The sequence below is a fragment of the Scatophagus argus genome, chromosome 14 (assembly GCF_020382885.2).
Source record: "Scatophagus argus isolate fScaArg1 chromosome 14, fScaArg1.pri, whole genome shotgun sequence".
Classification (NCBI taxonomy): Eukaryota; Metazoa; Chordata; class Actinopteri; family Scatophagidae; genus Scatophagus; species Scatophagus argus.
Window position 1 is genome coordinate 22,198,811 of NC_058506.1, and position 22,986 is coordinate 22,221,796.

A 22,986-nucleotide genomic window follows, 5' to 3' on the forward strand; every position below is an offset into this window, starting at 1 on the left:
GGAAGAGCTTCATTCTTCCTCTAGAGGCCAGACAGGAATAGAGAGCAGAGGGATGAGAGGAGGGAGGGAGGCAGGGACTGAGCGGTGTTGGCTGTTCCGGGCCTGTGCGGCCTCCCTCCGCTCCTGACCGACATTACTCAGGATCGTGACAGCTCATTGGCTCCGGTCTGTGATGCAGCGAGGCTCTCTTTTGCCCCTTAAAGCTTTTCAGGAAGGTTGAGACGAGACATCTCAAACACGTTTTAGTTCATATTGAATGAAAATATATTTTTAAGGCACGTAATGGAATCGTCCCTCCATATAAAACCCACAGGTCCGCCCCCGTCATGCTCGATGTTTGTCTTTGCGGATCGTTTCTTCCTGGGGAACAATAAAGTTTCATCCTACATTTAAGACCATAAAAAAAATCTCGGTTTTTGAACCAGATTTTTCACCATTCTGATGCTTTCTACATATTTTTAATTTATGTATTTAAAAATGATCTGTATTAGAGCATTATGATTACACACACTTTGTGCGAGAGCTGATGACTGATGTTTCATTGACGGAAAAGTTTGACATTTTAGACGGTTTGTCCCACACTAAATAAACATGAAGGAACAGCCAGCAGTCAGCTAAATTAGCTTAGCATAAAGACCGGAAATATGAGGGAGCAGCCGGCCCGGCAACGACACCTCCAATGGCCACTAATTAAAACTGTCTGCTCTAAGACCGTTGACTGACCAATCTGTTCAATAACAATATGCTGATATGACTCGTGTAGACCCTTGTAGAGGCCAGTCATGTCCACTAGAGGGCAGCACAGCACCTGCTATCAGACTTGAGAGGCACGAGCATGTAACAGTGTGTCCACAACACGACTCAAGTCCATGTCGTGTCGTGACCCTCTTCTTACACGCGATCAAACTCACTCTTATTCCCTTGTAAAGTGAGTGTGGGTGCTCCACGTGAGGTTCCATAGTGTAGCGGTTATCACGTCTGCTTTACACGCAGAAGGTCCTGGGTTCGAGCCCCAGTGGAACCATCGCTTTGCAACTCGTCAGTCTTTGCTCTCGCACACGTTAGAGACGCGCGAGAGTTAGACGTGTCCACGTTAGTTTTCGAGCTTGTGTGGACCCTCACACACACACACACACACACACTGACCACATGCTATTGAATTACATTAATCCTTCAGGGCTTTTAACCTTTTAACCCTGTTAGTCCTGTAGTGGCACTGACACACACACACACACACACACACACAATGAAAGCTCCTGGATCAGATATGTGGGCGGAAACATTCACGCCGCAAACTGAAGTTTTAGTAAACTGTCTGTCACAGGAGACGCAGTCCTGGAGGCCCACGCTCGTCTCCTCTCCCGGAAATGTGTGTGTCAGTGTGTGTGTGTGTGTCTTCCTGTTGTTTTAGATTCCTCTTCACTCCCCCACTGCTGCCAGTCCACGGCCTCTGACCCCTGCTGAACCCAGCTGTCAGCTGTCCCGGCCCACATGGGACGACTCTCGCTCTTTGGCTCTTTATCGACTTCTTTCTCTGTGTCTCGGTTTCATTCCTCGTCTCTCCTCGTCTTCTGTTACCCTTCAGGGAGCCTTCCCAAAGCTTTCAGCTCATTCACTCAAGCGCTGCACTTAAGTCCCTTTCTGTGTAACTTCGAACCCGATCGAAATGTTCGGCGTGTTGCCCCGTCAGGTCAACGTGACGGCTATGGCGAGCCCGTCTGGAGCTCCTGAATGGTGTTTCGTGTGTTTGTCGGTGGTTTTCACGTGGTTTCAGTCTGTAATGTCAGAGTGACAACCTCAGCCTGCGAGCAGCCACAGACAAACACTCCGAGTGGATGTGATGCTGCCGTGTGGCGGCTCGACCACATCCACAGAGTGTGACTCATTCACACACCAGAATATGTAAATAATGTCCCTGGTTTAAGAGTACGGGGACAACAACAACAACAACAACACCTTGTCAGTGTGTGTTTTCCATTATTTTATTGATGTTTTACTCACATAAAAGAGCTGAGGCCTTCTCACACTGCTGCTAACAGCAGTGTTTTCCTCCCCCAGCAGTCAGGGCCTCGTTGGCGCAGTAGGCAGCGCGTCAGTCTCATAATCTGAAGGTCGTGAGTTCGAGCCTCACACGGGGCAGAACTTTTGGGGGCAGCCGTGGTCTGGAGGTTGGAGAAGGGGCTTGTGATCGGACTGGGCTGGGTGTGGTGGAGTGATTAATCAATGCTCCACCCTCGTCTCTGTTAGCTGGCCGATGTGCCCTTGAGCAAGGCACTTAACCCACCCACTTTGCTCCTCGGGTGTCTGACATGGCAGCCCGCCGCTCCTGTGTGTTTCACTGCATGCTGCATGTGTGTGTTCAGTCAGTGATGGTTAAACGCAGAGAAGAATTTGTATGTAAAAAATATCCCAACAAATAAAGTTTGAGTTTAATGTGCAACATGTTCGCTTCCCTCTGAGCTTCTCCCAAAGCTCGTTCGCTGGTCTTCCTGTGTTTCTGCTGTTGTGCTCGAACGTCATGACCGTGAAATTCGTGGCAACACACTTCCTGTTTGGCTCACAGAATTTGGGGGTTTTTGAACCCAGTTTTCCCGAGCTTCAGCTGTGTCTGTCAGCACTACACTCAGTGGGGATTATGACAAATCTCTCTCCTCTAAAACTCATAACTTGCTGAATTCAGCCAAAGCAGCAGTCGGGGCTGGTTAACACTCACACTGTCATCTGGTTAGTGCAGAACTCACCAACATTTAGGCAGCCAAAATCAGCAGGTCAAGAAATTCTACCAGAGACTCAGGACATAAATACGTCCTGCAGCCTGTTATTATTTTACACGAATTGTGGTTTCCCTGAACCGAAGCAGCAGCACACAGCGAGGACAGAACGAGGACACGCCACCAGAGGAAACACCAGCACCTGGAGCTGAGTCACTGCTGACCAGCAACCCGCACGCTGAATCATCTCATGGAGTCGGATCTGAGGCCTTCACGGTCGTCGCCCTGCACGTCCGTCATCCGACCGTCCACAGCGTCCACACCTGGAGCCGCTCTGCTGCTGGACTCGGAGGCCGGTGGAGCTGGTGCAGAGCACAGAAATACGAGCAAACCTGAACACCACGCTCGGCTGAGGACGCGTGAGCCTGTCAAAGTCCCACACAGGCTGAATCATCTCCCATCTGCTGTGGATGTCAACGAACAAAAAGCTTCAGCGTCCAGCAGGCTGCAAACGCACCAGACTTACTTTGGCTTGAGCTGCTATGAAAATGAAATAATGTAATCGAGTTTAATTCTTTTTGATAGCAAACCAGAAGGACTCCAACAAGGAAATGATAGATATAATAAATGACAATAAACACAGCAAAATGCATGAAAAACGTAGCTCAGCAGTGAGAGAGGCTGCGTGGGTCCACATGTGGACACGACTGAAGGTAAAACTGCTGATGAAATGTTTTAAGAGGTGAAATATTACCGATGACGTAAAATGGCAGAAGACCAGTGAAAACTGTATGATATGAGAATTCAGACAAATGCTTTAGAAAAGACATTTAAATATGCACATAAAACTTGATTTTAGTGGCAGGCTGCTGCCATGACAGACCCACTTACCTGTTTAAGAGTCGTCAGCAGGTGAAACCGTTTCGCTGGCTTGCAGCAGCAGCTCTTCTCCACACAGGGGAGGCAGCAGATTCCCTTTCTGACCAAATCAACCTCACAAACACTTTGTGCATTTTTTAAATCTAAAACATCACTGTCATGATGTTTTCTACTTTTCTTGGCGTCTTGTTTAAGTTTTCTCTGAAGAATATGAGGATAAAGTGACTTCAGGACAAAACCAGCAGAAGTCAGGAGCAGCTGATGGCTCGCTGAGATGTTTTGAAATCTTCCACTAAATATCCTCTCTATGCTCATCAAAACTCATTACCTCTCCTCATATACATAATCCTCATTAATCCTACTTGTACTCATGAACAACGTGTGAGAAAAAGAAGAAAAAAACACTCTTTGAAACGAGAGTCCGCTTCATTCCAGCTTAGGCGCCTCCAGACAAAAACATCTCAGGATACCATTAAAAAATGTCAAATTCAATTATGCCTTTCTCTCTTTTGGTCTTATTAGACATCTCTCTCTCTCTCACACACACACACCCACACACACACACTTATGTAAAAACAGAATGAAAGGAAGAGGAAGTCGCGAGGGCTTTGAAAGCTTGATTGGGAGAAAGCTCTTGTGCTGCTGAGAAAGAGAAGGTGAATAACAGGCCCTGGTAGCCAGCAGCCGGCACAAAGTGGAGTGGAGAGTCTCCATTCTCCCTGCCAGAGAGGGAGACCCCTCACGGGGGGTGGGTGAGGGCCCAGAGGGCCCTCGGCAGCCCAGGACCCTCGCTTAATGAGAAATTCCTGGGGATTTAGAGGGGCGCAGAGGTCTTCATTTTCTCACTGCGCCCACGGGCCCCCGGGAGCCCGCTGGTGAGGGTTCTCTTTCAGAGCCCTGAAACGTCCCCAGAGGAAGGGAGAGCCCCCCCCTCACACACACACACACACACACCCACACCCATTCAACAAGAGCAGGGGCCCGCCTGCCTGCTGGATTATGTATATGAGATGAGGGTTGTAGGATCACAACCTGCCACCTTCTGCACACTGCAAAAAATGTCAAGTCATTTAAAGCTGCATCTGCCTGCACACTGGGGGCCTTCAGCAGGGAGGGGCGAGCGTCCACGCTAATTAAGATGCCGTCCATTCACACTGACAGGATCATCAGCGAGAAAATGTCCTCACACAGGAAGTGCAGAGAAAGACACCATTCATGTGCACAGCTTTCACATTCTCTGGACCAAAATCATTAGAACACACAAACAGCTTAGCATCAGAATCAGAACAGGACCAGAACTTTTCCAGGTATGTTGGAATCTGCTCAAGCAAATGAACACAAAATGAAGACAAAGCAGCATTTTTTAACCACAGCAACAAAAGGTAATTTAATGTCATTTGTCAAGTGAAGATGATGAGGACCACAGTACCACCCGTGTCCCCCGGCCTCACTGCTGGGGTGCACCTGAAGCGTCCGCTACGATACTCCACGTGGCTCAGTGGACCCAGGAGGCCACGTAGACCCAGTTTTCATTCACACCGTGTTCATCACACTGATATGAACCCAATATTAGACCAACGTGACCAGCGATACTCAAATGAAACTGGACCATCTAATTAGGAGAACGAGTGAGGCATCATGGGGGCTGCTGGGATTCAGCTGCCCCTGTCACAGCCTCCCAGCACCAGGCCTGTGGACCCACCCTGGGCCCCGGTCCCCTGGCTGAGACCCTCCTACAGCTGGCCTCGGAGCTGGAGCGCCGGGGCGTCGGACATTGTGCTGAGGGAGCTCTTGCTGAGGATGGACTCGGCTGCCGACTGGATGTTTGACGGCTTCACGGACAGAGACGGCGTCCTCGCTCCGCGACTTGACTCCTCGGGAAGCCAGTATTCATGACGGAGCACCAGGGGAGTTCACATTCACATCGCTGGTGTTTCACTGACAGTCACGTCCCACACACACCGTCAAGGCTGATGTTTTCACAAACTGGCAACCTGAAGGTCATCTGATCGACTGAGCTACAAAGCAACAATGACAAACAATAAACATTTATTTAAGTATTGACGCAGCTTTATGTGTGACGATGCACACACACACACACACACACACACACACGCACACATGCACACACACACACATGCACACATAGGGCCTGCTTGGCTTTGAGCTGGACTGTGCTGGTCAGTGCCACTTCAGAGCCAAACAAACCCCCTTTTTAAACCCAAAGCACAGCCGGAGGCTTTGGCAGAAGAGATGATCTCCAGCCGGGCTCTCAGCGTGAGCGGCGGACTCTCCGTGGACACGACCGCACAGTCGCTCGGGATCATTATGCACCTCTTCTGATGAAACAACGCCAGGCTTTCACTTCTCTGTGAAGTACAGAAATGGCTGAACTTCACCTTCATGTCACCACCGGATAAAACCCCCTGAGAGTTTTGGGAATGCAGCCCCACCTTCCAACAGAATTATAACATGGCGTTGTTTCTATCCAGAGTCGTTTCTACAAAGAGTAGTTTCATGGAACAACACATGAAACGGACTCAGTTTGGGTGTCTGAATACGAAGCTGATCGGCAACCACCCGGTTTTATTTCGGCACTGTGGACCCAGTGACACACGGGCTTTAAATCCTCCTTCACAGCACTCGGAGATCCTCGAGGACCAGATCCAGAACACACAAGAGAAAAAAGCTGGAGGAGGACGGCCGTCTCCCTCCGGCTAAAAATTAAACATCCGAGAGCTGCTTGTTCACTATTTAGCACGAGTGTAAAGAAGTCGTCTTAGCAGGAGAAACGTCCAGCTAATTGGTTTGTTAAGACGAGGGAGGGTGTGAGGGGACGGGAGGGACGGGAGGGACGGGAGGGACGGGAGGAGAAATTTCCCCTTTCTTTCAGTCCAGACAGGTTAAATATGCAGTTAGGCCTGGACAATGGAGCCGTCCTTTCACATGCAAAGATGAGGTATATGGAGCGAGCCGGGTTTTGTGGTCGGTGTTCAGACTCCAATTGAAAGGCACCAAAGCGTGACGGTACCCCTCCCCTCCCGTGCCTCCCACTTTCCCTCCTCTCCTCCTTCCCTCGCCCCACTTGCTCCCTTCTCTCATTCTCCTCCACCTTCCCTCTCTCCTTGCCTCCATGTTTCCCTCCATCCTTCTGCCCATTCCTTCGTTTCAGCCCAGCAGAACTGGTTTGGCACCGCGTGATTCTGCAGCCCTGGATGAAGAGTGAAGGTGGGGAGGCCCCGGTGGTGGATGTGGAAGTTTGAGTCCCTTCACAGGCCTGCATTTGGCTTTTCTTAACCATAGCTGTGACTTTGACAGCCTGCGTGATGTTTACTTACTTACTTACAGAACGTTCAGACACGTGACAGGGTGGTTCACATTAAACTGTGATGAAGATGAAACTGTACATGATTACCAGGGAAGTGTTTATCCACAAATCCCAGTGGGGTACAGCAGAGGCAATAAATCCTTCTGGCAAAGGAGGGAGATGCAGCTTTATAAAACTCCCACTGCTTCCTGTCCCTATTAGAGGCTGTTTCACCATCTCAAACCGGCACAACAGAAACAGGACATAAGTAAGACAGGGAGGGAACGAAAAGAAAGGAGTTTCAGCAGGACGATACCGGCTGGTGTCATACAAAGACTGACGCCGTGAAATGCTGCTGGCAAAAGTCCGCCGCTGGTCGGCTCATTGAGTTGTCAATCTGCCCGGCAGGTCCCCCGTGTGATAAGACCTGCCAGAGACACACAGAGAGACCAGGAGGGGGAGGGGGGGTGACCTGACGTTAAGGCTCCTCCCTCCCTTTTCGTCTTTGAGGGGTTTGAGTGACACCCCCACAGACAAACAATAAGACGCCCCGTGGCGCCGTGGCTGCACACGGACCGGACCAATCACGACACTGGACCCAGGATCGCCGGTCAGTGGGAGAGAAATCAAGAGATGCTACAGAAGATAGTATGAACACCTTTCTGAAATATCACTCATACTGGTGCCACATGTATGTATGTTTAACTCCCAAATCCTAAAGTGCATCCAGTCCAAGATCCAGTCCAAGATCGAAATGAACGAGTTTTAAATCCAAGCGATTGTGAAGAACACTCACACCGTAAGACAAATGACTCGAGATGTGGACTCGAGTCACCTGACTTGGATTTCCATCAGATTTCCATCAGAAATTTGATGACTTTAGACTTCAGACAAAATCAAAAAACACTTGCAGCATCACTGACTTAAACAGCAACGACTCAGCACTTTCACACAAACGAACGAATCAGTTATTTCCCTTCATTTCCTGAATCAACTCACCTTAAAGCCAACAGTCCAACATTAACATTCGTCAGGCGCCAAATGTGGGCGGTTTGTACCCAACACAGTCCGTACTGTTTCTGTCCTCTGCCGTCCGTCTGCGTCCCTGAGTCTGACAGACACAGGAGCAGGGCCGTCATGGTGCATTCAGGTACACTTTATCAACAACCCACCGAAGGTTTCCAGAAAGAAAATTCACCGATCACATCCTCAGAAATGCTTTACTCACAGAGCTGGTTGTCTTTTCAGACAGCGAGGGGGCAGGTGGAGACACCAACAGCTTCACCCACTGGCCTTTAGCTCTCTGTCACCTCCTTCCACCTATCACACCATCTCTTTGTCTGTCTCCGTCCCCCAGAGTTCAGCTCTGGACCAGACTCATTGTCCTCTTTGACGACTTGACGTCTCTGTCTGTCACCGAGACGCCGACACAAAGACACGCACACACATGCCGACACGCCACAGTCACAGTCTGGCATCCTGACTGATTCTCTTTCAAAGCTTACATGTCAATCAGATTTGACAACCACGATAAAGACTTTTAGCTTCAAACGCCACAAAGCACAATACGAACAGGACTTCATCACCACAGGAATCCTGTGAATCGGCGTCCTGTCAGGCAAAACTGGTGCTTTCAAATGCCTGCCAGGTGTCAGGGTGATTCGGGAAAAGGTTCATGAAGACTTGGGTTTGTTTTAATGTTCATTTGGTGCCAAGTCAACATGGGGACTTACAGAACACAAAACGTTACAGACCAAAGCACAGCAATGGAGGATCGCATTTGTCCACTTCATTGGTGTGGAAAGGAGTTGAACGGGCAAAATAAATCATATCATCAATCACATTAATTGTTGCATTCAAAGTCTTTTCCGAGAGATTTTTCCGTTCCATAAAATGTAGAATCTGATACAAATATGATACAAGACAATCCGTTAAACCCTCAGACTGATTGATGATCCATCCCTGATTTGTGGTCGATTTTCACTCATGATTTACAGGAAAAGCCTGACGGGCCTAAAGGGAAGTCTTTGTAACGTCCTGGAAGTGTCTCAGATCTGTGCAGGGAGCTGGACGTCCTCCTGACGCTCAAAACCACGTTTAGCTTGTTGTTACCTGCAGAATGATGTGCATAACGTGTGACATTAGAATCTCAGGGTCAAAGATGTTCACACATTAACGTGAGTTTGTGACACGGACAGAATTATAACTCACAGTGTTTTCATTAAACTGGTCTGCAGGGGAATCTTTAACGGTTTCTCCCACACTCTACGAACACAACTCACATCTTTTGGAATTATCCAACCAGTGAAAAGAATAGCCTTTAAATCAGCATAAAAAAGCAATAAAATATAAATTAAGACTCTTTTGCATTTTTTGGTCTTGACTTGTTAAACTGTTGACAATGAAAACAGACTTTAAATGTTGGCTGAGAAGGAGGGGACACAGGACACGCAATGAAAGTCCCCACTTGGACTGGAACCAGGACAGTGCAACACACACACACACACACACACACACACACACACATGCCGTTTTCGTCCTTGTTTTATGTTTTTGCATGTCTGTTCACTGAAGCATCTGTTTTGTGTCTGGTTTCATGTAAAAACCATAATTTGTTTGACATGTAAAATTCATTGTTTACATTTGAGATTCAAATGGAGCAGAGACTGAGGGAGGCAGGATGTGCATGAGCCAGGCCGGTCTGAACTGCACACATACAAACAGGCTGATACCACATACAAGTTATCTGCTGTATGGAAGGCAGAGGCTGTTGTTGGCTGTAAACTTGTCGCCCTGGAGGAGGTGCTGGAGGAGAGGATGCTGGGAAAACCTGCCGGCCACCATGGACAGTCCCTCTCAGCCACCACCAATCACTGGACGAGCAGCTTCGGCAACAGACTCATTCAACCCCGCTGCTCTGAGGAACCATACAGGAAATCGTTCCTACCTAACCTAGCTAGTTAGGCTAGTGAGGCCTTCTTCATTGAATTTCCCTGAGGATCAATAAAGTATCTATCTATCTGAACAGTTTAAGCACTAGTTAGTTGTTTACTAGTTGTAAACCTGTAAGTCCACAAACAGCAGCTAGCGAATGATGTCCTCCTTGGCCTTGGAGTTACGTCTCTAAGCTAGTTAGCCAGACATGCTAACAAACGCCTGTGTAAGACACTGTTTAGTCCACCGTTTACATTTTTCTCTTGTCCTTTTTTTGGTTGCATTTTGGTTCAGGGAAGTACACTCAAAAAACAACCTCTTAAACTCTTTAAACGTCGCTGCTCTTGTTACATCTCCATCTAACTCAGCCACCAATGTGGACAAATCGCAGACATTGCAGCTTTGGTTACAGTCGTTAATCCAATAGCTGTTTGTGGGAGATTTTTAGGAAAGTCTAGCTTAGTTAGCCTACACCTCCGCAGTGTAAATCCTTCAATACAAACACAAGACTCCAGGACAGACTGGTGACATTTAAAATGCACATTTTCCAGCAGCACACACACATTTCAATAGGCTGGTGACATCTGGACGTCCAAAGTGACAACAACAGCTTGTAACACAACAGCTTTGTTTGTGACTAACTGAAAAAATTCTTGTTCCTGGAGATAAAAATGGAGACTCTATATTTTAGGCCTGTCAGAGGCGGGCGGTTTGTCCCGGCCTGCCTTGGCACGACTCGGCTCAGGAGGTCCTCTGGGACTGGCCTTGTTTGTTTGGACAGCAGGCAGTAATGTGGCGAGCTGCAGCCCAGGAGACTAACCAGGAATGTGGCTGAAGGTCTCATCTGGCCTCATCAAACGATGGCCATGAGCCTCTCTGCTGTCTCCCCTCTCTGAAGAACCAAAACTGTCAACACTGAGAGGACAGCTGGACCTGCCAGACCTCACAGCACCTTCTCAAGTACTCGAGAATAGAATAAATCCCTTTATTGCTATAATAAATTCCTACAGTATAATCCAGCTGCACTCAACTTATGATCTGTGTTGACAACAGGTAGTTTGTTCATTTTATCTTTACATGCACAGCAATGTACTTATGCTGATAAAAATCTTCTATATAGAATATAAAATTAGCACAGCAGTTTAGATGTATCTGACAGCTGACAGCTGACAGCTATGCATTCAGATTGTTTCTTATAATATTTTATCACTATATGTCTATATGTCAGAGTGGCTTTGCTGTGGCAGGAAGGTCTGCTCAGCATTTAGACAGACTCCCTTCAGCCTCAGAATGAAAAATAATCTTTTCAAGCAAACACAGCAGTTTAGAGGTGTGGTTGACCTGCAGACTGAAACAGAAATTGATGCTAAATGTACTGGGGTGATAAAAATCCAGATTTATAACTGATATTATCAAAAAATGTCATCCTCTCCGTTTGGAGTAGTGAAGTATCCCTGTTAGCATTTGGCCAAACAGCAGACCATCTGAGTCCCCCAAACCACAACTAGTGCTGCGCCATGACCCCAACAAGAGGGGATCACGGACGAGACCGACGACACAACAGGTCGTCACAGGATGAAGACGTTACCCCAAAAGTGAGAGACTGTGACTCCATCATCAGCTGCTTAACGAGCTCTCAGCTCCAGTCTGAATGAAAAGCTGTTTCACTTTTCAGAGTCTGACATGTGGAATCACTCCACTCTGACAATACAATTTCATGTTATTGTGTTTTTTATTGTTTTTTATTGTATCAAACATACCCTACTGATGATGAATAAAGTCATCTATCTATCTGTCAAAAGGGAGGGAGACGACGCAGAGGTCCAAAACAGTATTCTTTAATTTAATCTTAACTCAAAAAGGCTCACACTTTCTGTGGAAGGGGATCAACAAAAAACTGTGGCAAAGCAAGACATGAAATACCGATTCAACAAAGAGTGAGTGGGAAGACGAGGACTGAACAGACAAGACAACGAGACACAGGTGAAACACATTGGGAGGGAGAAAGCCATCAGGATAAACAAAAGCAAAGCTACATGAAACAAAGACACACAGGGGAAGTGACACTTTCAAAATAAAACAGGACATGACAAAAACCTGGAATATAACACATGGAAACACAAGACACACAGGAAACATGACACATGGATCAAAAATCAAAAGGCAAAACATAACTTAAACACAAGACCTGACACTGTCTGTCTATCTATCTGTCTGACTGTCTGTCTGTCTGTCTATCTGTCTGTCTGACTGTCTGTCTGTCTGACTGTCTATCTGTCTGTCTGACTGTCTGTCTGTCTGTCTGTCTGTCTGTCTGTCTGTCTATCTATCTGTCTGACTGTCTGTCTGTCTGTCTGTCTGTCTATCTATCTGTCTGACTGTCTATCTGTCTGACTGTCTGTCTGTCTATCTATCCGTCTGACTGTCTGTCTGTCTGACTGTCTATCTATCTATCTATCATGTTGCTAACGAGAGGAATCTCTCATCCCTCTTTTCTCCTGAATAAAGCTCACAAACTACAAAACTTCACATTTACAATAAATACTGAACACCTCAGCTGAACATTAGTCAGTTTGTCTGGACACTCGTTCGTGGATGTGCGTTCGTGACCACCGACAAAAGTGTTTCTGAACACGTTAAATGTGCCTTCTTACACATGTAACACAGCGATTATGTGCTGGGCTCTGAGTGCTGGCGAAGTGTGGGTTGTGTAGTGGAAAGCTTTCCTTTTCATTTCACAAGCTCAAACTCTAAAAAATCTGTTTTTGAAATTTTAAGCAAATCAATCCCACACTCCATCTTCTCCTGACTTGAAGGTCCTCCAGCAGGACCAGGCAGGAGTGAGGCGGTGAGTTTGAGCCTCACAGTGGGCCCAGTGTTTTGTGGAGCCAGGCAGCTCGCCGCTCGGCTCCTGACTTCCTGCTCTTCCTCTCCTCTCACCTTTTAATTGGTCGGCGCGGCAGCCGGCCTGTCAGGACGTCTCGGTGCTCCGTGACGCCTGAGCTCCCTCCCTCACGGCTGAGACAGAAGAGCGTCTGTCTGCCCGAGTTTCCACAGCGAGAAGGAACTTACCTGTTATGTTCCTTTCTATTGTGAGTTATGACTTTATGAACGTCTGCGCTGGCCAGAAAGATTCTAATTTTAGCTGCAGTGGGCAATAAAGCAGAAAGAAAAAACAAGCTTCATGTTATTTTCTGCTACTTTCTGCCTTTGCTGGGACTTTCCTGTGTGTTCAGTTCAGCTGTGAGGGTCAGATGTCACATGAATGAGTCACGACAGGTTCGTTCTTTGGTCGCCTCAGCGTTCATCAGGCCGTCACCGCACTAAGACTGTGCAGCTTCTTCAGTTTGACGGCAGAAGAGGAAGTGGAAGCTGTTCAAACAGCTGGCGGATTACGGCTGACAAAAGTGGTGGAGATTCAACGTAAAAATACCTCCTCTTCATCCTGCAACTGGCTGATTTTGAAGAATACTTGATCAAACCATTTAATAGCCCATCAAGGGACAGAAATTAGAAACTCTCAGTTAGAAACTCTCTTCCTTATACACTGAATTAGATTTTGTCATGTTGTGCAGAAACACAACAGGAAGTTAACGCCTGACTGTGTTTTAGAGCTGATTTTTCTCTCTGACTGAGGAGCATTTAAACACATCACTGTGTCCAATAGTGGGACAGCACTGGCGAGTCTCTTTGTCTCCGGGTCATTAACGTCTCCCGGAGGAGACCCTGGTCTTTGTCCCCCTGTCCGTCTCTGTGCAGATTGACCTGCGGCCGTGTGGCCTGACGCTGGTGACAGTTTGAGCCTCTCGGTCGCCGGGCCTCTCGCCAGACTGTCTCACCCCCACGGCGCTGGAGACAGACAGGTGCCTCACAAAAACCAACCGAAACAGTTCGCACGTTGATCACATGCTGCTGGTACCTGAGACAAAGACGTGGGACATTGTTGCTCACGTTCCTCCGTCATCAGGATTTGCTTTGGGCTCGTGACAGGATGGATGAGGAGTTGGAGGTCAGAATGTCTGAAAGTATTTCACATCCGTCAATCCTCCAAATGTTGCTGAGGGTTCCTACAAGAGTTTCTTCTCAAAGCCTTTTCACAATGCTGCGGCTCCATCATTTATTGTAGTTATTGATTATTTAGTGTACACTTTTGATCAAAGTGTGATCAAAGAGCATTTGTGGTGTAAATAATTCAGACTGCTAAGATATTCCACGTTTATGGCGCTGGCGGCTGAACAGCAGTGGAGAGTCTGCTGTCTGCTGTTGCTGGATTGGCAGGCTGAACTGACTGAACCAACAGAATCTGAACTGCGAACTTTGTGTTCAGGTGTCGGTTAAGTCATCATCCTCCTCCTCCTCCTTGTCCTTGTCGTTTTCTTCATCGTCCTCCTCCTCTTCGTAGTCCTCCCTCTCCTCCTCCTCGTCCTTGGATCAGAGCAGCTGGTCCTCTTCTCGTCTTGGAGGTTTGTTGTTGACAGCAGAACAAAGCCAAACAAACTGAGGGAGGAGCTCGGATTTGTCATCACCGATACAAACATGACGACTGCTGACATACCAGAGAGATCAGAGTCACAAGCGTCTGATGCTGTCAAAATGAGTCCACGTCTAATGTTAATTAACTGAAAGCTGCCGGTTTGGTTCTTCTTGCCTTTATCAGCCACACCTGTCAAAGTAGATCTGTTTGAAAATACCTGCATGTTTTTGGTGAAAGCTTTGTATTGTCATGTGATCTCAGGTAGCTGATTGTCCTGATTGTCTTGTCTTGTCCTTGTCCTTGATTCCCTTGCGTCTTCAGTCTCTCTATAAACAAAGCTGTGAAACTGCTGTGAAACTGGCTGAAAATGATAACAGCTTTTAAGTGTTTCCATGTTGACTTTCTGCAACAAACCTGCACGTTTGGGTGGATGAAAGCTCAATGCTGCTGTGATGAAGAGTTTAGTGTTGAAGGAGGATAATAAGGCCGATGGAGTCACAGTTTGCTTCGGGTTTATGGAACGTTTTAGTGTCGTTTTGTTTTCCCAGGGTGCAACTCTGCTGCGTTGGTTCGCTCTGTCGGCTCTCATGTGCGTCATCAGCGGAGAACAGAACTGAAAGGCGTGTGAGGAAGAGTTCGCGTCAGTCTGGACGTGTTCGTTTGTTTTCCTTCATCAGACTTGGAGGCTGCAGTTGTTCCACCGACATCAAAGCGTACGACAGCCAGTTTGTTTTAATTAACCTCCTGCTGGGATCCTCTCGGGTCTCCAATGTAGAAGCTGCCCACTTCTGCTCAGCTGCAGGACGGAGGGGACGGAGGGGACGGGGTGGGGGACTTCTTGTCTCTGTGTGCCCTGAAATACAGACATGCAGGACCTGCAGGAGTCCACACACTGAATCACACATTCAAACATGATTTGATGCGTCTGAGAGAGTTGAGAGAACGTGGAGCAACACAGAAGCTTTTCTTCTTCATGGGTCAGTTTCCCCAGTGGTCCTGCTGGTTCCCGGCAGGAGATGGGACCCCCGGGGACATCCTTATCACCTGGACCACATGAGACTCTGCCACAGCATGTTTGACTTACTGAGGGCATGTAAACAGAACGTTGATTCATTGATTTGAAGCCTTTACATTCAACAATGGAGGACTGTTAGACCTGTTTGTCCGTCAAAGAGGCAGACAAACAAGCTTCTGAATAGTTTCCCATCAGGTTGATGGATTTGGATCAGCTGGTTGACAAGTTTATCGCCTTCTCAGATGTGCAACATTTAACATTACTGGCTTCATGTACCCGTTAAAGGAAGGAAAACTACTTTTTGTCAGACGTGGAAGACATGGGCTTTTGTTTCAGTGTGCGAACAGGATTTGGTCTACATTACATTAAATGTGATCTGGACATCTTAAATGCATGAGGAAGAGGAACAACACATTAATGCAGGTTTAAAAGACGTGTCACTGAGAACATCAGGAAAGTGAAATACGTTACGTCGTGAGGCCTCCCACAGTTCAAGATCTTAAAATCTCACTTAGTCTGTTTCCATAATTACGAGAGATTGTTGTCAAATGTGGGAGGGAAAATAAAAAGGCTGCGACTGTACGATTTCTAAATGCTTTTAACAAAAAAGTCCCTTTGACAACACACTGAAGCTTAGCAGAGGATTAGAAGTTTCTGTTCATGAAGTGTGTGTGTGTGTGTGAGATTTTGAGGCGGCTGAGAAAACAAACACACACACATTCACAGAGGAAAGAAAGGAATATAAACAGGAGGAGGAGGGCTGCTCTTCCGGACTGATAATTACATATTTCACTGATGAAGGATGAATAGCGAGCGATGACAGCCTTACTCTTCTTCTTTGTTTTTACTGTACATTCTTTCTTATTTTTCCATGTGCTTCACATGCCCACAGAGACTCCCAGGGGCTAAAATGGGCATTTCACTCATAACTCCAATAACATTTGCCACAGCATTCACCTCATTTGACACTTTGATTTAACTTCCAGGCTTAACAAGAACTCTTGTCTGTACTGAGTGTTCAATTACCTGATACTATAATCACATACTGTATTTCACATGCAAAGTATTTTTGAAACCTTCACCTGCTCAGTAGAACTGAAGAAAACAAACTCCACTGGAGAATGCGGGCATCGATCCCGCTACCTCTCGCATGCTAAGCGAGCGCTCTACCATTTGAGCTAATTCCCCTTGCATTACTTGCACATTTGGATTGTGAGAACGGCTGAGTTAAGTGCAACTGCTGAGTGAAGTGTAAGTTTGTCTGACTGATATGAAACCACCCTGGTTGATCACCTGCAATCCTCACTGCCAAGACGAGGTGGTGATGGACTGCTAATCCATTGTGTTTTGCACGCATGGGTTCGAATCCCATCCTTGTCGCCACAGAGTTATCTCTCCCAAGCCACACCTGCATACCAAAGAGCTATGATGCTCTTTCCAAAATTCACGCTGCACTTGCCATCTGATTTGAAGCAAATACTTGCTGCTGTGTTTGTCATTCAGGTGTCTCCCATGTGAGGGCTGCTGCCTTTTGGTGTCTGTTCAGACTGTGAAGATTTCAAAGCAATCTTTTTCACGGCTTCTCGTGTTCACGTCCATGTGAGTCTCTGCAATGACAGTAAGGCTGCACCCTTCGATAGCTCAGTTGGTAGAGCGGAGGACTGTAGGTGAGCAGTAACGGCTATCCTTAGGTCGCTGGTTCAACTCCGGCTCGAAGGATGTGCTTTTTGTTGTTGTTATTGTTAGACTGGACAAAGGCAAAAGCAGCTGATTTCATTACTTTATTTATTTTGACACCAAAAGCGTGTCCACATCCGGTGCTACACTGTGTGACCGCTGTCAACATTGGCACATATACCACTTAAGCATGAGGCGCTTGTGACCGTCGTGCGTAGGTGTTCTGAAATGACTTGAAGTAGATAGTTTTACTTACATAGTGTATTATAAGATAAGATAAGATAAGATGAACTTTATTGATCCCGCAGTGGAGAATTTCACTTGTTGTGGCAGCTCACAAGGACAGAAGAGGAGTGCAAAAAGCAAAGAGTGTGCAAAAACAGTTACAAAAGAATGTAGAGGTAAAATAAACTAGCAATTTACAAGGAAAGTAAAAACAGTACACTATAAAGCTATATACAAGTCCTCAGGGAAGAAAGAGGACTAGACCATAGAATCATGCAGTCTAACAGCAGCAGGAATAAGGTTGACACCACTTGTCCCCAATCTGCAACGCTGTCCTGCGTCCCTTCTCAGGAGACTGAAGGATCTTCCACACTTAGCTCAAAAGCAAACACCTTTGGAGAATGCGGGCATCGATCCCGCTACCTCTCGCATACTAAGCTAGCGCTCTACCATTTGAGCTAATTCCCCTTACATTACTTGTCCATTTGGATTGTGAGAACGGCTGAGTTAAGTGCAACCGCTGAGTGAAGTGTAAGTTTGTCTGACTGATATGAAGCCACCCTGGTTGATCACCTGCCATCCTCACCACCAAGACGAGGTGGCCGAGTGGTTAAGGCGATGGACTGCTAATCCATTGTGCTCTGCACGCGTGGGTTCGAATCCCATCCTCGTCGCAACAGAGTTATCTTTCCTCAGCCATGTGTATGGCTGATGTTTCTGTCAAAATTCACGCTGCACTTGCCGTTTGGTTTGAAGCAAATACTTGCTGCTGTGTTTGTCATTCAGGTGTCTCCCATGTGAGGGCTGCTGCCTTTTGGTGTCTGTTCAGACTGTGAAGATTTCAAAGCAATCTTTTTCATGGCTTCTCGTGTTCACGTCCATGTGAGTCTCTGGTAGCTGAGATTCTCCAAAGACATTTTATATTTCAGTTTTCAAATTTTTACCTGCTCAGGAGAACTGAAGAAAACAAACCCCACTGGAGAATGCGGGCATCGATCCCGCTACCTCTCGCATGCTAAGCGAGCGCTCTACCATTTGAGCTAATTCCCCTTGTGTTACTTGCCCATTTGGATTCTAAGAACGGCTGAGTTAAGTGCAACTGCTGAGTGAAGTGTAAGTTTGTCTGACTGATATGAAACCACCCTGGTTGATCACCTGCAGTCCATCACCACCAAGACGAGGTGGTGATGGACTGCCAATCCATTATGCTCTGCATACGTCCGTGTCCACGTCCATGTGAGTCTCTGCAATGCTCACGAAACCGCACCCTTCGATAGCTCAGTTGGTAGAGCGGAGGACTGTAGGTGAGCAGTGACGGCTATCCTTAGGTCGCTGGTTCAACTCCGGCTCGAAGGATGTGCTTTTTGTTGACGTTATTGTTAGACTTCACAAAGGCAAATCTATTGATTTGATCCCCACAAGCTCTTAAGCTCTTCGACACAAGATGACCTGCTTGACTGAGAATCTACACAGACCTCTTGGATGAGAGCTGAATCATCTTCAAGAGTCGACAACCAAGTCTAATCGCCCTTACTCAACTCCACAGGGAGCTGGTAGCTGAGATTCTCCAAAGACATTTTATGTCTCAGTTTTCAAATTTTTACCTGCTCAGCAGAACTGAAGAAAACAAACTCCACTGGAGAATGCGGGCATCGATCCCGCTACCTCTCGCATGCTAAGCGAGCGCTCTACCATTTGAGCTAATTCCCCTTGCATTACTTGCACATTTGGATTGTGAGAACGGCTGAGTTAAGTGCAACCGCTGAGTGAAGTGTAAGTTTGTCTGACTGATATGAAGCCACCCTGGTTGATCACCTGCAATTCTCACCACCAAGACGAGGTGGCCGAGTGGTTAAGGCGATGGACTGCTAATCCATTGTGCTCTGCACGCGTGGGTTCGAATCCCATCCTCGTCGTGACAGAGTTATCTCTCCCAAGCCACATATGCATACCAAAGAGCTATGATGCTTTTGCCAAAATTCATGCTACACTTGCCATCTGATTTGAAGCAAATACTTGCTGCTGTGTTTGTCATTCAGGTGTCTCCCATGTGAGGGCTGCTGCCTTTTGGTGTCTGTTTAGACTGTGAAGATTTCAAAGCAATCTTTTTCATGGCTTCTCGTGTTCACGTCCACGTGAGTCTCTGCAGTGACAGTAAGGCTGCACCCTTCGATAGCTCAGTTGGTAGAGCGGAGGACTGTAGGTGAGCAGTAACGGCTATCCTTAGGTCGCTGGTTCAACTCCGGCTCGAAGGACGTGCTTTTTGTTGTTGTTCAAAATGTGTGCATTTAAAATGGTAATGTAGACACTTTTGTCAGGTTGTAAACTTTTAAGAGTTAAAGTTGACATGACGCACATGTTTGGACCTGCACATCAGCATGTCAGCACTGTCACTGTGCGCTCAAAGCACTGCTGTGCTGACATGCAGCCTCACTGAGCTGCTCGTGTGGCTGCAGACTCTTCATCTTGTAACAAATTTAAGAGCTGGCGAATCCTGTTATTCAAAAGGAGCTTCCAGACGGCAATGCAGCTTACAGACACAAAAGATTTGCTCTGTTTTGTTGGTTCAGCAACACCCTTCACTCTTTGTTGTGTTCTGTTCTGGCTGTAAAGTTCACCCATAAAAACAATCTCATGAAATCACAGCGTTATAAAATCCTGCAGAAGTCAGTTGTCTTTGAACATTTATTTTAATTCCCAGCTCTGAAACGCTCACACAAGTTTCCATGAACTCGACACCTCCTGTCTGGAGTTAATTTCACTGGGTCCTCCAAACATTATCAACAAATTCCTCTCGTGAGGAATCAAAGATGCTCTGACTTTGAAGGAGAGAACTAATTAAAGCACAGTGGTGGAATGTAACTCATTACATGTAAGTACAAGTACCAGTACTGTACATCCCATCATATTCTTTGTTTCTCCAGCCTTCATGTGGAGCCAAACAGTCTAAAAAAATGTTTAAAAAAAAAAAAAAAGGCGAATTTGCTTCAGGAAGTTGTCACAAAAACCACAAAGGCTTACAGGTAAAAGAAAGTCTTCATTTAAACGTGTACTGGATGTGCGTGTTGTGTCCTGCAGTGGGAAGCGTTCAAAAACTTCAGAGGCCTAAATTGCCACCCGGACCTTCTGGTTCATTAGCTGCCATCTGAGGAGAAAGTGGAGGGTGGAGGGTGGAGGGTGACGGAGTTTGACTGTAAAAGCCTTCACGTCTGTTGACGCACGTTGAACTTAATGACATCCAATCAGTCACATCCTCAGGGCTCCATGCACGAACAATTACAGGCCTGCTCGGCTGCAGCGGACGAGTAATCGTTCACATCAGCTGAGTAATGACTCTGTAAAAGCCCGACAACCTGTTGTTTTCAAATCACACTTTTGTACATTATTAAAGGAAGCCGTGGTGGTTTTTTAGCCGGATCCACAACCTTATGCTTCCTGCAGCCTCGGTGCAGAAATGCACTTCATTTGGAGAGTTTTTCCAGCTTGCTGTAGCAACAGCGCATTCACACGGACGCCTGTTCAAGCATAAAACTAATCCTGAATTTAGTGTTTCATCACATTTAGGAAAAATGTTTTTTAGCAAAAACTTTTTTATGGTGAGAATCCAATTAAATTTGATGCGTTTGCTGGTTGTTGTCTGACGTTAATTGGATTGTAGACAAATTTGGTTCATAAATTGGTTTAAACTGATTTCTTTAACTTTGCTGGCAGAGACGTAACGTTACTGAACGCAGCTTATTAAGAGGAGAGTCCATGATTAAGTCAGACAATAATTAGTGCATACATACAAGAATTTAGCGTGTTTTGAAACTGTCTCTGAGCCGTGATGATGTGACTGGCTGATCCTGCAAGCTGTTTCTCCCGTGATGAAAGCGTCTGTTTCATGCTGTAATGTAAAATATGTGCAGTTTTAAAACATTTGGCGAGACCACACCAAACCAAACCGCTGATGAGCTCTGTAAGCACATTACAGCAATTAAAGATGACAGGAAGAGACAGCCAGAGAGAATCAAACCTTCCTGTAAACATGAACGCACTGCTTTTTTTAAACCCAGAATAATTTACGCCTGTTGAAAGACGCCTGACACGTCGAGGTATCAAACCTCCAACCCTGACTGTGGTGGTTGCTCCGTCCTCTGTGGACGATCTGGCAGATGAGACAAACATCCGACTGTTTTCTTTTTAAAGGAATTCTTCTTCTGGCTTGTTATTTGGCGCATGTGGTTTCCTTGAAGGAAGCGGTTGTCATTGTTGTTGAAAGCGGGTGTGAGTGCTGCATTTTTAAAAAGTGATTTATGAGACCTCTGGGTTCCTCTTCTGTCTTTACAGCTGCAGTTTCCTCTCCACCGAGTGTCTCTAAGACACCACACTCTTAAAAGGCATCCTTTGTGTTTTTGTCCTTGAACGTCGAGGGCTGAAACCTGCTGAAGCGGGACTTTTAATAACACACAAAAGTAGAGAAATAAGATTGTTTTGGTGATTTCCAGGATAACACGACTCAGCCTACTGGACATTTTGCACGATTCATTTTTGTCTGAAGGAAATAATTTGAGTGGAATCAAGGGTTGATCCCGAGCTTATCATACTGAAATGGACCGAAAATGTGTTTAATTTCTCTTTCTAAATCAGCTGTGGCGGCTAAAGCATCAAAGTTCTGTGGTTGAGTTTGGACACTCAGGTTTGGTTTCACACTGAAAACGACCAAAAGCAACTTGAAGCAGAGCGTTTCTTTTTTTAAACATTTAACCAAAATCACCATCATATCTTCACACTAACCAGAGTGCTTGTTACCTAAACTTTAACCTCGTCCTCAAGTGTCCAAGTCCTGCACTTAAAGATGATTGCGTTAGCCGATCGACTGCTCTAACTAAAATGATTCTATCTCGGGTCAGTGTTGCCACATTTGGTGGTTTTGGGTTGTCCTGGGGGGGGTGAAACGGGCAGTTATTAACTGGCAACGTGGCCTCGAGTTTAGATCATTTAAACATCTTCGTCTGAGTGATGTCACAAGATATTTGAAGCTGTCACGAGAAACCATGACGCCGTTTGGCCGAACTCACCCTGCGACTCGCACGACCTGCTGGATGAATCGTATCTTTAAAACCGCGTCATCAACAACGAGGACGATCGCCACGTGCTGACTGGTTCAACTCTGTCGCGATGCCAGCCTTGAGGAATGTGGAGCTTACTGTAACGCTGTGTTCGCTCGCTGTGGCTAAGAGCATCTACAGGAGGCCAAAAATGAAAAGGCAAACATCAACAAAGCCTCCGCAGTCGACTGAAGGTTTTCACTGAGTCAGGGAGAAAACAGGCGAGCACAGCGAGCGGTTTTACTGCTCCGCTGTGGGGAGCCGAGTGCGTCTGACATGAGTTATCACCAGGGCCAGGCAACATAAATCTACCCTGACACGGTCCCTCTGCCAGCCAGGAAACAACCCGGTCAGTCACAGAGTCCAGCTCGTCCGCCAAAGTGACAGCAAACCAGACGGGTTGGCCAGCTCGGCCGCCAGACGAGCAGGATCCAGGACGCCGGCTGGTCACTCAGTGCTGCAGTCAGTCCGATAAAAAGTCAGCAAAATGTGACGTTAAGCAGATGGCAGCAGCAACAGAAACACAAGGCCTGCATTATGGTTTGAATCACGTCGTGCTGAAGGTGGCAGGTAAGTCCAGAGACAGCAGACGGAGACTCGTGTCCTTGTGCTCTCGTTCAGCTCAGACTCTCCTGATGAAACAAGCCCTGAACTTATTTTGGTGATTAAAAACA

At 46.7% G+C, this 22,986-nt stretch overlaps 10 non-coding genes across 10 annotated transcripts; 7 read left to right on the forward strand and 3 right to left on the reverse strand.

The window, feature by feature from the left end:
* Positions 1-951: 951 nt before the first annotated feature.
* On the forward strand, positions 952-1,024 carry trnav-uac. Its single transcript has one exon. It is a non-coding gene; the product is annotated as a tRNA-Val (tRNA).
* A 1,042-nt stretch (positions 1,025-2,066) lies between these two features.
* Positions 2,067-2,139, forward strand: trnam-cau. The gene has a single exon. It is a non-coding gene; the product is annotated as a tRNA-Met (tRNA).
* A 14,296-nt stretch (positions 2,140-16,435) lies between these two features.
* trnaa-agc lies at positions 16,436-16,508 on the reverse strand. Its single transcript has one exon. It is a non-coding gene; the product is annotated as a tRNA-Ala (tRNA).
* A 442-nt stretch (positions 16,509-16,950) lies between these two features.
* Positions 16,951-17,039, forward strand: trnay-gua. Its single transcript is given in 2 exon segments — positions 16,951-16,987; positions 17,004-17,039. It is a non-coding gene; the product is annotated as a tRNA-Tyr (tRNA).
* A 775-nt stretch (positions 17,040-17,814) lies between these two features.
* On the forward strand, positions 17,815-17,896 carry trnas-gcu. The gene has a single exon. It is a non-coding gene; the product is annotated as a tRNA-Ser (tRNA).
* A 303-nt stretch (positions 17,897-18,199) lies between these two features.
* On the reverse strand, positions 18,200-18,272 carry trnaa-agc. The gene has a single exon. It is a non-coding gene; the product is annotated as a tRNA-Ala (tRNA).
* Positions 18,273-18,489: 217 nt separating this feature from the next.
* Positions 18,490-18,578, forward strand: trnay-gua. The gene is given in 2 exon segments: positions 18,490-18,526; positions 18,543-18,578. It is a non-coding gene; the product is annotated as a tRNA-Tyr (tRNA).
* Positions 18,579-18,859: 281 nt separating this feature from the next.
* On the reverse strand, positions 18,860-18,932 carry trnaa-agc. Its single transcript has one exon. It is a non-coding gene; the product is annotated as a tRNA-Ala (tRNA).
* Positions 18,933-19,056: 124 nt separating this feature from the next.
* trnas-gcu lies at positions 19,057-19,138 on the forward strand. Its single transcript has one exon. It is a non-coding gene; the product is annotated as a tRNA-Ser (tRNA).
* A 250-nt stretch (positions 19,139-19,388) lies between these two features.
* Positions 19,389-19,477, forward strand: trnay-gua. The gene is given in 2 exon segments: positions 19,389-19,425; positions 19,442-19,477. It is a non-coding gene; the product is annotated as a tRNA-Tyr (tRNA).
* Positions 19,478-22,986: the final 3,509 nt, after the last annotated feature.